Source organism: Salvelinus namaycush, chromosome 26, assembly GCF_016432855.1.
Source record: "Salvelinus namaycush isolate Seneca chromosome 26, SaNama_1.0, whole genome shotgun sequence".
Classification (NCBI taxonomy): Eukaryota; Metazoa; Chordata; class Actinopteri; order Salmoniformes; family Salmonidae; genus Salvelinus; species Salvelinus namaycush.
This window is the reverse complement of record NC_052332.1, coordinates 5,775,756-5,792,364: the sequence shown is the minus strand read 5'-3', so window position 1 is coordinate 5,792,364 and position 16,609 is coordinate 5,775,756.

Sequence of the window (16,609 nt, the reverse complement as noted above, 5' to 3'; positions counted from 1 at the left end):
CAGAGGTGTGTGTGTGTCTGTCTGTGCGGCTGTGTGTTTGTTAGTGTGTGTGCGCGTGTGTGTTTGACTCACCCGGGGGAAAGAATCAGGGCCACAGAACAGAACAGGCTGCTTTGTCTGGCCTTTCATGATTAAACCTGAGAGAGAGGGGAAAAAATATCAAAGGTTTTTGGGGAATGAGAATGAATGAGTGATGGGTTTGATTTGACCCCTTTTCCTCACCCCCCTAACGCCCTTTCTGCCTCCTCCTCTCTGCTTCACAGTAATCACTGAGTTATTTTACACACTGACTGTGTCCCAGAGAAATTACTCCCAATTATTTCCCTTCATTTCCCGAGGTGCAGTCAGAATACTATTAAGTGTCCTGAGATTTCTGGAAAGTCACTTAGCTTTGTTTGTTTTCGCGTCACTTGTTTCGTCATTCCCTCATTCCCTCCCTTATCACCCGTGTCTCTCCCCTCCTCACCCCCATCGCCTGAGTGGTAGCTGCTTCACCTTGACCCTGCAAAATGACCCGGGCGGCAAAAAAAAACGTTATCTGTGTGTGTCTTGTGTTATTATTTTTCAATTTATTCCTCGTGTCAATATTTATTATATATATTTTTTTACTATTTCCCATTTTTTCTCTCTCTCTGCATTGTTGTGAAGGGTCCGTAAGTAAGAATTTCACTGTTAGTCTACACCTGTTGTTCACGAAGCATGTGATACATTTGATTTGATTTGAATTGTTGCCATGGTTTCAGCCTAGCCGATACCCCAGGGTGGCGGCAAGGAACAGTGGGGATTTTCTCCTCTCCTCCGTCCACCACGCTATGCCATGCTTAACGCCTCTCCTCTCCCCTCCTCCTCTGTCCCACACGCTACGCTACACGCTTCTCCTCCCCTCCCCTTCGTCCGTGTCCTCATGCCATGACCATGTGGGGCTGCATCATGTCTGCTGACGTTCTCACACAATCTCTGTGCTATTGCGTGCAGAGGCTGCATTGAGAACATAGCGTTTTCGCCACACCACCTTACGCATGAGTAGCCCCGGCGAGGGAGGGAGTAGAGAAGGGCAGAGAGAGATGGAGAGAGAAATAGTTATTGTGGAGGAAGAGAGCGACACAGAGAAAAGGTAATACAGTAAGATGAGGGTGTGGAAATGAGAGAGATGGAGAGACAGAGAAAGAGATGAGAAAGAGGTGAAGATGAGCGACAGAGTCAAAGAGACGAGGGGAATCTCCTGATACATTATTCAGACCACACAGAGACTCAGAGAGTACTCTCTAAGGTATTAGCTCAACACTCTCACTCTCACACACACACACACACATACACACACACACACTGATGGAGAACACCGTCAGCACGCAAGCCCAGACTAAACACCACTCAGTGAGCACACACACAGAAACACACACATCTCATTTACGGTTGACACACTCGCTCGGAGAAAATACACGCAATCCTGTGATTGTACACATGCACGCACACATACTTTATGCTATCATAATGATGCTCCCATTTAAGAAATGCAAATGCATGAAGATGATGAAGATGAAGGTTACTCATTTTCATGCAGAATTAAGTTGACTACGGTAAAATTATAGCTTGGGTTAAAGGGGCAATCAGCAATTCAAACAACAACAAAGGAAAATCTCCCTTGTTTTGGTAAAATGCTGAGAGATGGAGTTAGAGAAATGTAACCACTCTCAAATTCATAGACAGCCCACTGGTTAAATCAACGTTGTTTCAACATAATTTGTCAATGTATCGTGATGTGAAATCTAAGCGGGAAATGAATTAGATTTGAAAAAAGGTCATCAACATTGTTTTGAGGGTGAAATTTCAACCACAGGATTATGACATCATGGTAACCAATTTTCAACATAGATAAACCTTGTATGAAATATGTTGAATTTGTAACTTTGAACAACTTCAACATTATATCAACTGTCAGAAAAATAATGTATAGGCTTGGCAGCACCTCCTACTGGAGATTTTATCTATCTACCGCTATCAATTTGGTCTCCCATCCAGGGTTTGAACTAAACCCAGCACTGCTTAGCTTTGATTTTTGTCACTGACTGCTACAAATGTGCTATCGTGAGAATGGCTGTTGAGAGAGCTCTTAATAACTAAACAGATTCACTGGTGCTATCAAAGTCATTCCAAATGGCGGGTTTAACAACACATTCTTTATGTTATATACTCAATGATGCTATTTAGGCCTATATACTGTAGCATTTGCAAAGTCATCAACAGCTATTGTTTCAATTGAACTAAAAATACATATAGGGCTAGCGCAGGGGTGGGCAACTCCAGTCCTCGAGGGCCTGATGTCACACTTTTTCTCCATCCGTAGCAAACACAGCTGATTAATCAAATTGCATTCTAAACTGAAGATCATGATTAGGTGATTATTGGAGTCAGGTGTGTTAGCTGGGGCTGGGTCAAAACTGTGACACCAATCAGGCCCTTGAGGACTGGAGTTGCCCACCCCTGGGCTAGCGTTTCAAGCTCCAATGTAATATTCAAGTTAATAATGAATATGTTGGATTCGCGTCTCCATCTCAACCAAAAATCTCAGTTAAAAGAATGGGATTAAATCGAACATTAAATGCACTTTAAATATATTTGGATTTAATTTAGTCCTGTTCTTTAACTTAGATTTTTGGTTGAGATGGAGACATGAATCTGACATATCAATTATTCATTTATAGACAAACTGGAATGAGACTAAGTCAGTTGTACAGACGGAACTATCCAAGCAGAAAATACATCTCAACACCCGTGGACATATTTTGCGGTTACCGTACTATAAATGTCTTCTTATGTAATTATAGAAAGCATGCGTGTTCAAGATAACATGCAAAGGTTGCAGGTCTTATGGAGATCTTCACAATTTCTATAATAATCTGTGCAGAATCTCGAACAGCATCACTTGCACTTTGTTTTAAGGTCATCTCAACTACAATCTAGGTAATTTGGTTTTTGAAATTTGGTTGTGCTTTTAGACGGTTGAAAGCATAATGATAACATACTGAACAAACATATAAACACAACATGAAAAGTGTTGGTCCCATGTTTCATGAGCTGAAATAAAAGATCCCAGAAATGTTCCATTTTGTGCACAAATTTGTTTACATCCTTGTTAGTGAGCATTTCTCCTTTGCCAAGATAATCCATCCACCTGACAGGTGTGGCATATCAAGAAGCTGATTAAACAGCATGATCATTACACAGGTGCACCTTGTGCTGGGGACAATAAAACGCCACTCTAAAATGTGCAGTTTTGTCACACAACACAATGCCATAGATGTCTGAAGTTTTGAGGGAGTGTGCAATTGGCATGCACATTTGTGGCCTGCTGGAGGTCATTTTGCAGGGCTCTGGTAGTGCTCCTCCTTGCACAAAGGCGGAGGTAGCGGTCCTGCTGCTGGGTTGTTGCCCTCCTACGGCCTCCTCCACGTCTCCTGATGTACTGGCCTGTCTCCTGGTAGCGCCTCCATGCTCTGGACACTACGCTGACAGACACAGCAAACCTTCTTGCCACAGCTCGCATTGATGTGCCATCCTGGATGAGCTGCACTACCTGAGCCACTTGTGTGGGTTGTAGACTCCGTCTCATGCTACCACTAGAGTGAGAGCACCGCCAGCATTCAAAAGTGACCAAAACATCAGCCAGGAAGCATAGGAACTGAGAAGTGGTCTGTGGTCACCACCTGCAGAATCACTCCTTTATTGGGGGTGTCTTGCTAATTGCCTATAATTTCCACCTTTTGTCTATTCCATTTGCACAACAGCATGTGAAATTTATTGTCAATCAGTGTTGCTTCCTAAGTGGACAGTTTGATTTCACAGAAGTGTGATTGACTTGGAGTTACATTGTGTTGTTTAAGTGTTCCCTTTATTTTTTTGAGCAGTGTATTTACTGATTTCCTTATATTAACTGTAACTCAGTAAAATCGTTGAAATGTGTTTATATTTTTGTTCAGTATACATTAGGAATTCAACAAACTTCTGTCTGTCTTTTTGAGTGGGTTGAGATCTCATTGATCAACTTCTCATCCAAATATCCACATTTCCAAATTGAAATTATGTGGTGTGCCCAGTGTGTAATGGGTCCTATGTGTAGCTGGTGTAGCGAGTCAAGCGCAGGACAGCAGATATGAGTAATCAACGTACTTTTACTCAAAATGTCAAATATACAAAGTAACAAATACACGCACACCATGACAGACCGAAAATACAATAAACAATCACTCACAAAAAAAACATGGGTGAACAGAGGGTTAAATAATGAAACAGTAATTGTGGGATTGAAATCAGGTGTGTAAAACAAAGACAAAACAAATGGAAAATGAAAAGTGGCTAGAAGGCCGGCGACGTCGACCGCAAAACGCCGCCCGAACAAGGAGAGGGACCGACTTCGGCGGAAGTCGTGACACAGTGGGAGAGCTCTGGGTGCAAGGACTGACCATCCATTATATCAAAATTGTAGTTTTAACCATGTTTTGAGACTATACAGTGTTTGTTTACATTTACATTGTTTACAGACATTGGAGTAAAACAAGTTTATATTTTGGGTTCTGATCAGGTATGACAGTTGAACTCTCATGAGGCATTTATAAGTCATATTCTACAAGAATATTTCAAAGTCCAAAAATGTATGTAGCCATTGAAGATTGCCCCTTTAAAGGCTGGGGATTTTCATTGCAAGTTCCTGATGACACCTGCAGTGATAAACAATGCTTGACATTCTAACAGAACTAATCTAGCAGGTATACAAACATAAACAAACCTAAACAAACGTATAAACATATAGTCAAACAGTGGGGATGTACATTATATTAGATCAGCCCACTAGTAAAGATATTTGATGTCCATACATCAGTGATCAATTAAATGAAAATGTTTCTGTTAGTGTCTACCTGAGAATCATACTGACAAACCCATACCTACAGTACATGCTCTATCTAGACATCACCTCACATAATTTCACATGAATTTCACATAAAAATGTAAGATGGGAGAGAGAGAGAAAGTGAGTGAGAGAAAGAAAGAGGGAGAGAGAGAGAATACATTGTTTGTATATGGCAGACTGTAACCCTCCTTACCATGGACTTGAGACATCTTGACTTTATGAACTTTAGCTCTGTTTTTAAACGTATGGAACCGTGTAATGATAATCTATGGGGCTAATCTGGTAATGTATTACGTGTAGGATGGTGAGTGTTTGGTTTGTCTGATCTTAGTCACCTCTCATCAACCAGACCTCTTTGATTCTACACAAGGGTCTCTGGGTCTGTGTGTGTGTGTGTGTGTGTGTGTGTGTGTGTGTGTGTGTGTGTGTGTGTGTGTGTGTGTGTGTGTGTGTGTGTGTGTGTGTGTGTGTGTGTGTGTGTGTGTGTGTGTGTGTGTGTGTGTGTGTGTGTGTGTGTGTGTGTGTGTGGACTGGAGTCTAAGATTCACAGGAGGCTGCTGAGGGGAGAACAGCTCATAATAATGGCCGGAACGGAGCAAATGGAATGGCATCATACACATGCCACCAACCTCCTGTGCTAGGATTTCTCTGTTTGTAGTGACAGGAGGGTTTGTGGCCCAATTGGAATCCTATTCCCTATATAGTGCACTACTTTTGACCAGGGTCATATACACACAAAAAAATGCTGGATTAAAAACAAATCAATTTGGGTAAATATTGGACAGAACACACGTTGGGTTATTTTGACCCAGCCAGTCGGGTCACAAACAACCCATTGTTTTCTTTAAGTTGGGTTGTTGATGCTGGGTTATTGATCTATGATCCACAGGGTCAGATTACAAGACTGGAGGCGTGGCTTAGTAGGGGCGTGGCTTCAGAAAGTCATTTCTGGCCACCCTGGAGAGTAAATGTAATTCTGCTTAATCTGTTCTGTTGTCTTGTCGATACATGTTAAGGTTGAGCGCTAACACTTTTGTAGCTTTAATAAGGCTTACACAGTAAATCAAATGAAAATGTTTTTGTCACACGTGCCAAATACAACAGGTGTAGACTGTACTGTGAAATGCTTACTTCCAAGCAAGCCTTAACCAACAATGCAGTTTTAAGAAAATATAATTATGAAAATATTTACTAAATAAACTAAAGTAAATATATATTTTTAAAGTAACACAGTGCAGAGGCTATTTACAAGGGGTACCGGTTAGTCGAGGTAATTTGTACATGTAGGTAGGGGTAAAGTGACTATGCATAGATAAAACAGTTTTTAACAATCACTTTGGCACTAATTTCAGAACCTTGTGGTCATTTTTCAAAACTCCAGACACAAAACTCAAAACGGTCATCACTTGTAACACAGGCTGTCCAATGTTCAAAACATTGCATTGTGCATTCATATCTTTAAAGAAACCTTGCACTTGGTTCAAATAACTCATTTATCATGAAATACCATGGGAACATTCATTTAGATCACCCACACACAAGATACCGATAGTTTCACTGTGTAGTTGTTCGTACAATCATTAAATATTGTAGTATAAAATATGTGATACATGTTTCATTATGCTACTACATGTAAATACATCACTGTAAAAGGACTAGTAGAGAGAATACTACAGACACAGTGGAATCATTGAACAAAATATGACATTTATTGATGAAATACAATAAAATCACAACATAGGTTTCTTTGAATCAAAGCAACAACAAAAACTGCTACAAAAAAAGAAAAAACAGTTAAAGGTCAACTGCAGTGTTCCTCACCTGGCTTACTGTAAAAACAAAACAAAAGATTGATTACTGTACTTCTATATTTCCATCAACCCTGTCTTGTGGATTTGGCCACAGGTTCTCATCCACATCACAATGTATGTTTTCATTAGCTAAACATCTTGGGAAGAATCTTCGGGCATGGCGCATCCAGGCCTGACACTAGTCTGCCATGATGTCATTGCATGCGTCATCCATGGCCTGGAGAAGGGTGGCTTGTTTGTGAGGGCGCCTATCATATACCTTCCACCTCCATGTGGAGAAAAATTCCTCAATCGGGTTAAGTAAAGGAGAGTATGGGGGTAAGTACAGAGTGGTAAATTGTGGATGGGCCTGAAACCATGCTTGCACCATTTGAGCATGGTGGAACCTGACATTATCCCACACAATGACATAGGTCATGCCATCAGCTCTACAGACCTGATTTAGCTCATCAAGGAAGGTTACATTCGAACAGCGAATCATGTGGCTGCCTGCAACTCAATATATAGAGTATACAGAGTAGAGAGCTTTAGATGTTGTTCGACCAAATATTAGAACAGGCAAGATGAGTAATCTAAGCAACTTTGACCGTGGTATGATTGTTGATGCCACACATGGTGATTCCAGCATCTCAGAAACAGCTGCCTTCCTGGGATTTTTACGCACTACAGTCTCTAGAGTGTACAGAGAATGGTGCGATAAACAAAACACATTCAGTGAGCGGCAGTTCTGTGGGCAAAACACCTTGTTAATGAGAAAGGTCAGAGGAGAATGTCCAGACTCATTCAAGCTAACAGAAAGGCCACAAATGCTCAAATAACAGCTGTTTAAAACAGTGGTGTGCAGAAGAGCATCTCTTACATTTACGTCATTTAGCAGACGCTCTTATCCAGAGCGACTTACAAATTGGAAAGTTCATACATATTCATCCTGGTCCCCCCGTGGGGAATGAACCCACAACCCTGGCGTTGCAAGCGCCATGCTCTACCAACTGAGCCACACGGGACCTCTTAACGTACAACACCGTGAATAATTCAGGCTGTTGTGGAGGCAAAAGGGGGTCCTACCCAGTACTAGATAGGTGTACCTAATAAAGTGGCCGGTGAGTGTACAGTAATGTCAAATCTGAAAACAGGGTCTGGAAAAGTGGTACATGGCACCATAGAAATAGTGTCTGATAAAGAATGATGATGAAATATTACATCCATAGATAATGTAGTCCAATTGGTTCATGTTCCACGGTAATTGGTGTCAATGGATCTCGTTATCCTGAAACTTTCATGATCTAAACATGGAATATTGTTTGTCGGTTTCCATAAAACTATGCATTAAGAGTAATGCAACAGTTACTTATCATTTTGAGCCGTTGTATCAATTGATAGTTAGATCATTGTAATGAAATTAATAGACAGTCATCTCAGATGTAATGTGTGAATTGCATTTTGAAATGGTAATACTTTGATGTTAAGTTGTGTCATTTTGAACAGGTGATTTTAGTTCAATGAACAAATAATCTTAGCTTTATGTGTATTGTATCCAAGCAATTGGAAAAAGTGTTGTGATCATTGGTTGTGAGTTTTGTGTCCAGAGTTTTGAAAAATGACATCAAGGTTCAGAAATTAGTGCCAAAGTGATTGCAAAAAACTGTAAACAGCACGTAGCAGCAGTGCAAAAACAATGGGACATGACATGACATTTACTCTCATGGGTGCCCAACTAAGTGACCCAACTGGCTGGGTCAAAAATAACCCAACGTGTGTTCTGTCCACTATTTACCCAGCCCTGGATTGTTTTAAGCCAAGCATTTGTTTTGCGTGTAGGGCTCTGGTCAAAAGTTGTGTACCATGTAGGGAAAAGGGTGCAATTTGGAACACAGACGAGGAGAAGCTGTAGGGACACATGTTGTCTCCAGGTGGGCTTTTCTTCAGAGGTCATTTTCATTATGGATACGTAGACATACTCTATCATGATGAGAGCCCTGCAGCATAGCAGAAGCCTGTGGCCTGTGTGTGTGTGTGTGTGTGTGTGTGTGTGTGTGTGTGTGTGTGTGTATGTGTGTGTGTGTGTGTGTGTGTGTGTGTGTGTGTGTGTGTGTGTGTGTGTGTGTGTGTGTGTGTGTGTGTGTGTGTGTGTGTGTGTTTTAGAGGCAGAGCGAGGAGGGATTACTTTGAACTCTGTGTTGCTTAAATTTTCAAAGGAAATGTCCTGCAATCCCAGCATGATTAATGTATAATTTGGGGTAAAGTAGGTAGAATGTGTGGTTTGTAATGATGTCCTACTTTCTTTTCTTTTTTTTCTCTTAAGCGTTCCCCCCCCCCATTTGTACCACTTTCACCCCCAGTGGAAAAACATTATTATCAGCAGCGTGAAGAGGACCACAATCATTCACAGCCCACCGTTTCTCAAGTTCGCAAATCGTCTTGAAAATTGGGCAGGCCTGCAGAGTGTTTGCCACTTAAGGCCCCTGTTCCTTTTCCTTTTGATATGTGTGCGGAAGGTCTGGAAACCCCACACCGAACGACCCTGTCAGAATGCAGACTGAAACATAAACCAATTTCAAGAACGTTTCCCCTTCACGTAACAATAACACGCATTTGAAAAATAACACATTTTTAACAATTCCGAGTCAAATGCTATATAACCTTTTTTTTTATCCAGTAGGCTGGCATTTCAATATGGAAGTGTTCTCTATATTTGTATTTATCTAACTAGTCAAGTCAGTTAAGAACAAATTCCTATTTAGAATGACAGCCTGCCCTGGCCAAACCCAGACAACACTGGGCCAATTGTGATACAGCCTGGATTCAAACCAGGGACTTCTCTAGGACTGATAGGCTGTGCCTTAGACCACTGCCCCACTCAGGAGGATATAAAGTGACCCCACACCATGGAGATGTTGTAGAGATACATTATACAAATTGAAGCTGATTGTCAATGAAAAGGACACATTTGACTCTCAGTGTACAGTATATGGAACACAAAAGGCCCCTTGCCCACCCAGCTATGTATGCATGCTTGTGTGTCTGTGTGTATGCATTGCGTGTGTGTGTGCGATGTGCATGTGTGCGTGTGTGTGTGTGTATCTGTCGTGGCTGCCTGGTTATAGTTGGTCATAATTATTTACAAGAGGGAGTAAAGTTATTTCTGGAAAATGCTGGCATCGTACCATTGTACTGTAGATTGAAGCCAGGTAAAAAAAAAAACATGACAATGAGGTATATGATGTCAAGCTAAACAGAGAAAGAGGGGGTCAGCCCATAAAAGGGGAGGTCACCCTGAACAAGCCTATTGTTGACAAACCATGAAGCGAATAGAAAACAGAAAAGTGTTAGCCCCCCACCTCCACTCCTATGATCAAACATAGCTTAACGAATAGCTGTGTTTTCTGACCGTACACAACCCAGATGGCTTGGTTTCCTTTCATTCACAGTGTTGTTTTTTTTCTTCTGTTATACTTCCTGAAAGCATCCGACGCAGCCATGTTTTGACGTCTCGTGACCGCCGGTGAAACCAAAAAGGAAAGCTTTTGGAATTCCACTGAACAGCATTTTGTTTCCAGGAGTTAGGTACTGTATCCTGGAACGGGGTTGAATTTGGCTTTTTGAAACATATTGTACGTACTCTAGCTTTTATTGGGTACGTGGGGACATTTTACACATACTGTATTGGTTACCAGATAACCAGCGGCTAGTTAGACAATCTCAGCTCTTCTGTCCTCTCTGACATGGCCTCATCTGGCATCTCTAGAAGTGGAGGGTGTCTGGATGAATACTGAAGTACAATGTCTGGATAAAGCCAATACAAACCTACAATAGAACAATTCGATTTATTCATGATTTTATTATTTCATTTCCCAAGGTATCAATTACTAACCATTGTTTCCTGTGTGTGTGTGTCTCCTTTCCTCTCCTCCACAGTGCAATTGGGTGTTGTAATTTACCACATATATATACCCTAGTGTTTCCTGGTGGTCCCCAGCACTGTAGTTATGATTGTGTGTATGTCTTTAGAAAGCGCAGGTGTCAATGTGTGTGGTCCCCACAGTGGTGGTGGCAGTTGAGGGCTCAGGGTAAGGAGTCCTCTTTAAAGAACCGTCACTCGCCGGGGTTAATATCTGTTTCCCATCTTTACCAAGTGGCTCTTGAGGGGCTGTGCCCCCCCCCCCCCCCCCCATTTAATTTTATTTAAAAAAAAAAGAAAAGCAGGGGGAAAAAAGCCCTCACTTATGAAACGACAAGTACTTGAAAAGATCTAATATGGTGTTAATTGTCTAGCTGCATTGACTAGGGGCGAGGACGGAAGGAATGGGGTGGGGCAGGGTGGAGGGGCGCTCAAGCATGTTTCGCATTACAATAGGAAACGAACGCATTCTCTGCTGCAAACATAGCCCTGTCGATATGAAGAGGGTGGAGAGGAGGAGTATGGCTGGAGTGGAGTGGGACACACACACAGGCACACTTAGGAAAGTCTTGAAGGACTCTGGGTCTCTCTCGTCTCTCAGGACTGATTTTATACTCTGTTGCAGGCTCCACAAAGAGATGCCCTGGTGCTCAACACAGCATCAAAACACCCCATCTAATAAGGCGCCTGAGTTCGCCACTGTGATGTTCAATAGATCCACTTGTCACTGCAAAGGATCTGAGGGCCGCACCACACCGAGCTGTCCAGCTCTTACAACATGAACACGTTCGACTACATAAATGCAATCTGGTAATAGCGGTATCTGCTCATGACAGTATCAACAGGGATTTGTAAGTAGACCATAAAATCAGTCAATAAAGTGCAAGAAAAAACGTGTACCAAAAAAATGCTAATAACCACAGGCCAATTAAATTGTAATATCATTAAATAGTTGGTAGGCTAGCCTGGACAATGGCTTCCTACTCACCTTTGCGACGCCGACGACTTTGAGCTTGTGTAACCTCTTGGGGACCTGTAGAACTCAAATTGTAAAACTGCAAGTCAATAAATGATGGATGGACTTTAACCTTGTGTGCCGTGACACCGGCCGCGTTGGTTGACGAACCAGTCTTGGGTTACGATTTCTCTCGTGGACAGGTCAAGGACACTGCAAACCTAAAGCGTGCGGGGAGCAACCTAACGTGGAAGGTCAGGCCTATTAGCCTACCAGGAACACGCTTGCCTGCTCTACCCTCTCCCCTTCAACTCCCTTTGCCAACCGCAACGGCTTAATTAGCGAGCTCAAGATTTACACCGCCAGAGAAATGTGTTTTAAACTTGTATGCGAATTTTCTGCGGTTGGTGGAGCCTCTCCCGTTCCAATCATCCATACTGTGCTGAAAGCAACCCATTTCCCGCTCTCCCTGCGCCATCAGAGCAACGTATGGTGCACAGGCATTGCTTTCGGGTACAGTCTAACATCTGTAGCCTAACAAGGACTGATATGGAACACACAGAAAGGGAACTTGTCTGTTGTTCGCTGTTTGACTGAGACTTTTGTGGGGGAATGTGGTGTGGAAGAAAATAGCATTTCCAGGGTGAGGAGTTGACGTGGGAGGAGAGACTTGGATTTCTCACAGTGTGGTGATGTCAGGTATAATCAGATTTCCCCTTGAACATTTCCCTGATCGTTTTAACATAGAAATATTTTCAGAGATTCTATTAGATGATCCTTATTATATTGAGATGTGTAGCCTATTAAATCATTCTTGTCTGGGTTTTTTTTTGTCTATTTGAAAAGCTTCTTCTACCACACACATTGTAATGGCCTCTGGTGTAATGGGTTGACCTTTGTGTGGTCCACCTTAAACCAACTACTGAACGGAAACCTGTTGTCTTCAAGCATTGCTTTGTCCCAACACACACACACACACACACACACACACACACACACACACACACACACACACACACACACACTCACACACACACACACACACACACACACACACACACACACACACACACACACACACACACACACACACACACACACACACACACACACACACACACACACACACACACACACACACACACCATATCAGTGCTTGTGGCAGGTGCATTTACCATGTAAACCCTGTGTTCTGATGAAATAGGGATTTGATTGACCAGTGACCACTGAACTGCTGGCTATCAGGGTAACAGCCTACTGATCAGCAGCACAGTCATGCAGCCCACTGCCCACTGACACTTGTCAGAGCAGGATTATCCTCCCATCTGAAGTCTGATGAGAGCCCCTGTCTTAAGAGCCATTTGTCCTGCCCTAAGAGCCTGAGAGCCCTGTCCCTGGGTCTGGTGACGGGGTGACAAGGAGAGGCCAGATCACCATCCGTCCTTTAGTCCGGGTGCAGTGGGCCGCAGGCAGGTCTCTTACCCCACCACACCACACCCCTCTTTTTAGAAGAGAGAGAGAGAGACACACAGACAGAGAGAGAGAGAGAGAGCACCAAATAGGATGGGACCCCAAACATGGACCGCTGTCTTAATGTGAGCTCTTTATGGATAAGGGCCTCCTATAGTGTCAGAGCAAATGACTCCTGCTAGTTATTCTATGGTGGTGGTGGGTGGGAAACAGGATAAGGGCTTCACCACTCTACCCCTCTCTTGGTCTCTCTCTTCTACATACATGATCATTAGGGGCTTTGGGGGGAACAGCTCCAGAAAGCCCTGAAAGTCTGGTTCTGGTTTAATATATACAAGCATTTGACATTATGTGGGTTTAAGAACAATTTAAAGAAATTATACCCCACTGATAGTGGTCTTAAGTTGTGGTTTTTACCATTGCATATGCTACAGCACTGAGAGGAGAGAGAGTGGGAGAGAACTCAGTCTCCGCTGGCTTGATATCAACACAGATCATTCTTGAGGAAAGGAGTTGGTTCAAAGCGGATGCTCAAACCATATTTAATATTGTCGTATACTCTATGTATTTCTACTCTATGTATACTCTATGTATTTATGTTTCCTTACAACAGAACCAGAATATAATTTTGTCATAGTCTGAGACTCTAACCTAATCCCTGGAGGGATGAGGGGTGAGCTGGCAGGAATATTATCAAGAGCTGCTGCCTCATTTTTGCCACACAAGTTGATACTATAAAAAATGATCAAAAGTAATCAGATACAGGCGGCCTGGGACTCAGAGTCTCTTAGCGACAGGCAGCCTGGGATTCAGAGTCTCTTAGCGACAGGCAGCCTGGGACTCAGAGTCTCTTAGTGACAGGCAGCCTGGGACTCAGAGTCTCTTAGCGACAGGCAGCCTGGGACTCAGAGTCTCTTAGCGACAGGCAGCCTGGGACTCAGACACTCTTAGCGACAGGCAGCCTGGGACTCAGTCTCTTAGCGACAGGCAGCCTGGGACTCTGACACTCTTAGCGATAGGCAGCCTGGGACTCAGACACTCTTAGCGACAGGCAGCCTGGGACTCAGACACTCTTAGCGACAGGCAGCCTGGGACTCAGACTCTCTGAGCCTCTTTGGGCTCAGCATGCTTCGAGTTTAGAAGCATAACACAGCACATTGAGAGAGAGAGAGAGAGAGAGAGAGAGAGAGAGAGAGAGAGAGAGAGAGAGAGAGAGAGAGAGAGAGAGAGAGAGAGAGAGAGAGAGAGAGAGAGAGAGAGAGAGAGAGAGAGAGAGAGAGAGAGAGAGAGAGAGAGAGAGAGAGAGAGAGAGAGAATGAACAAGAAAGTTAGAAAGGGTGTGAGTGAAAGAGAGAGAAGTTCTGAAATGATTCATGATCTGTGATGGAAAGTTTGAGGTCAGTTCAGGATGACAGGAGGCTGTTTATGAACGGTTCTGCATTGTTGCATATCTACAGAAGTTCTGAAATGAAACACTGCAGTAATACTTAAAGAGATCTACTCTCATCGCCTCTCTGTCTGTTTGACAGGAGTCTGTGATCGTCCCAAAAAGAGAGGGATGAAAAAGAGAGGGATGACGTGCTTTTTATGATGGGTGGAGAGGCCTAACTACTCTCCTCTCCTCCACAGTGTAATGGGTGTTGCAATTTACCATACATATACACCCTAGTGTTTCCTGGTGGTCCCCAACACTGTAGTAGGGATGTGTGTGTGTGTGTGTGTGTGTGTGTGTGTGTGTGTGTGTGTGTGTGTGTGTGTGTGTGTGTGTGTGTGTGTGTGTGTGTGTGTGTGTGTGTGTGTGTGTGCGTGTGCGTGTGTGTTGAGCCGCCCTTGACAAAGCCATCCTAAAAGCATCCATTATATCGTTATTCATGTGATGTCTATGAACACCACATGTTGCTTGGTCAATGTGAGGAAAACAAATGACTTCCTAAATCACTTGTGGCACTTTTCACACACACACACACACACACACACACACACACACACACACACACACACACACACACACACACACACACACACACACACACACACACACACACACACACACACACACACAGCGTCTTTTCCAGTATCCAAGAGGATGCACTGTCAGAATGGGCGGTTGACAATAAAAATGTCAAATTAATTACCCACACACCCTAAACTGACTGTATATCATACAGAAAGGATGTCATCTGCAGTGGGATGATGACATGGTACAGTTTTGCTGTTTCATAAATCTCACATAAACAAACACTCACATCCACACATATTAATGTGAACAAAAACACTTCCACATTTTTTTTGTTATCAAATCAAATCAATCGGTCATTCAATCAGTTAGTATTTCATTAACCACGTATACCCTATAGATGCAAGATGCCAGAAAACTTTGAAAGAATTTGGTTCCCAAGGCAAATAGTTGTGTTGACGAGAAAGCCCACTACTGGCAACAATCGGCTGCGGCATTGGTCTGCCTGCCTCCAACCACTGAGGATCACACACAACAGAAAACCACACTGTTTGTCTGCTGCAGTCACATCTGCACCCCTCCACACCAGCATGTACTGTAACTCCCATAGTCACACAAAACACACACGCACACACACACTCACACATACAGTCACACAACACCTCACCATTATTTATGTTGTGGCCGAGCTGTGTGGGACCGGATCTTGCCATGTGCAGTGGCTCTGAACCAAAGTAAGTGTCTGTGGCACCGAATGAAATAGATCACAGTATTACATTGTGTCTCTATGGTCTGTGGCAGGACAGCATCTGTATGTGACTAGACCAACACAGAGGGGTTATCGTCCTTCCTTCAGTCTGTCTGTCTGTCATCTCATCACTATAACAGTATGTGGATGTGATCTATGACACACCAAAGGGAAGGAGTCCAGTAGCCTCTTGTAATCCCACAAGGGAGAAAGTATTTTGTTGTCTTATTCAATGTATTTTAAATGGTTACACTCTACGTGAAGATATATTTTGTGTTTTGTTACTTAATAAATATTTATAAAATGTAAATAAGTAGTTAACAGTTTATTAACTACTTATAAGCCATGTGTGCATAATTGTATTTAAGTATTCCGTAGTGTAAAGTGCTACCCTAGTATTTAACTAGATTCTTTCCGATAGTGTCTTACTACATAGCTATACTGCAAGCAATGTACTCCCGCACATTGACTCGGTACCGGTACCCCCTGCATATAGCCTCGTTATTGTTATTTTATTGTGTTACTTTTTATGAAATTTTTCACTTTAGTTTATTTAAGTCAATATTTTCTTAACTCTATTTATTGAACTGCATCGTTAGTTAAGGGCTCGTAAGTAAGCATTTGACGCTAAGGTCTACACCTGTTGTATTCGTAAAGTGTGATTTGATTTGATAGTATTCTGGACAGGGCAATACACAGTTGAAGCAGGCAAACTACCGTTTGGTTAACTCCTACGGATTGTGAGAGTGATGGTTCAATATCTTGATTACACCCTTTCCCTCGGGTTAAAACTTCCTTCCAATCCACAGTTTGCAATACCACTCATGAAACAGAGCAAAAAATACGAGGAACATGCCAAGTGTA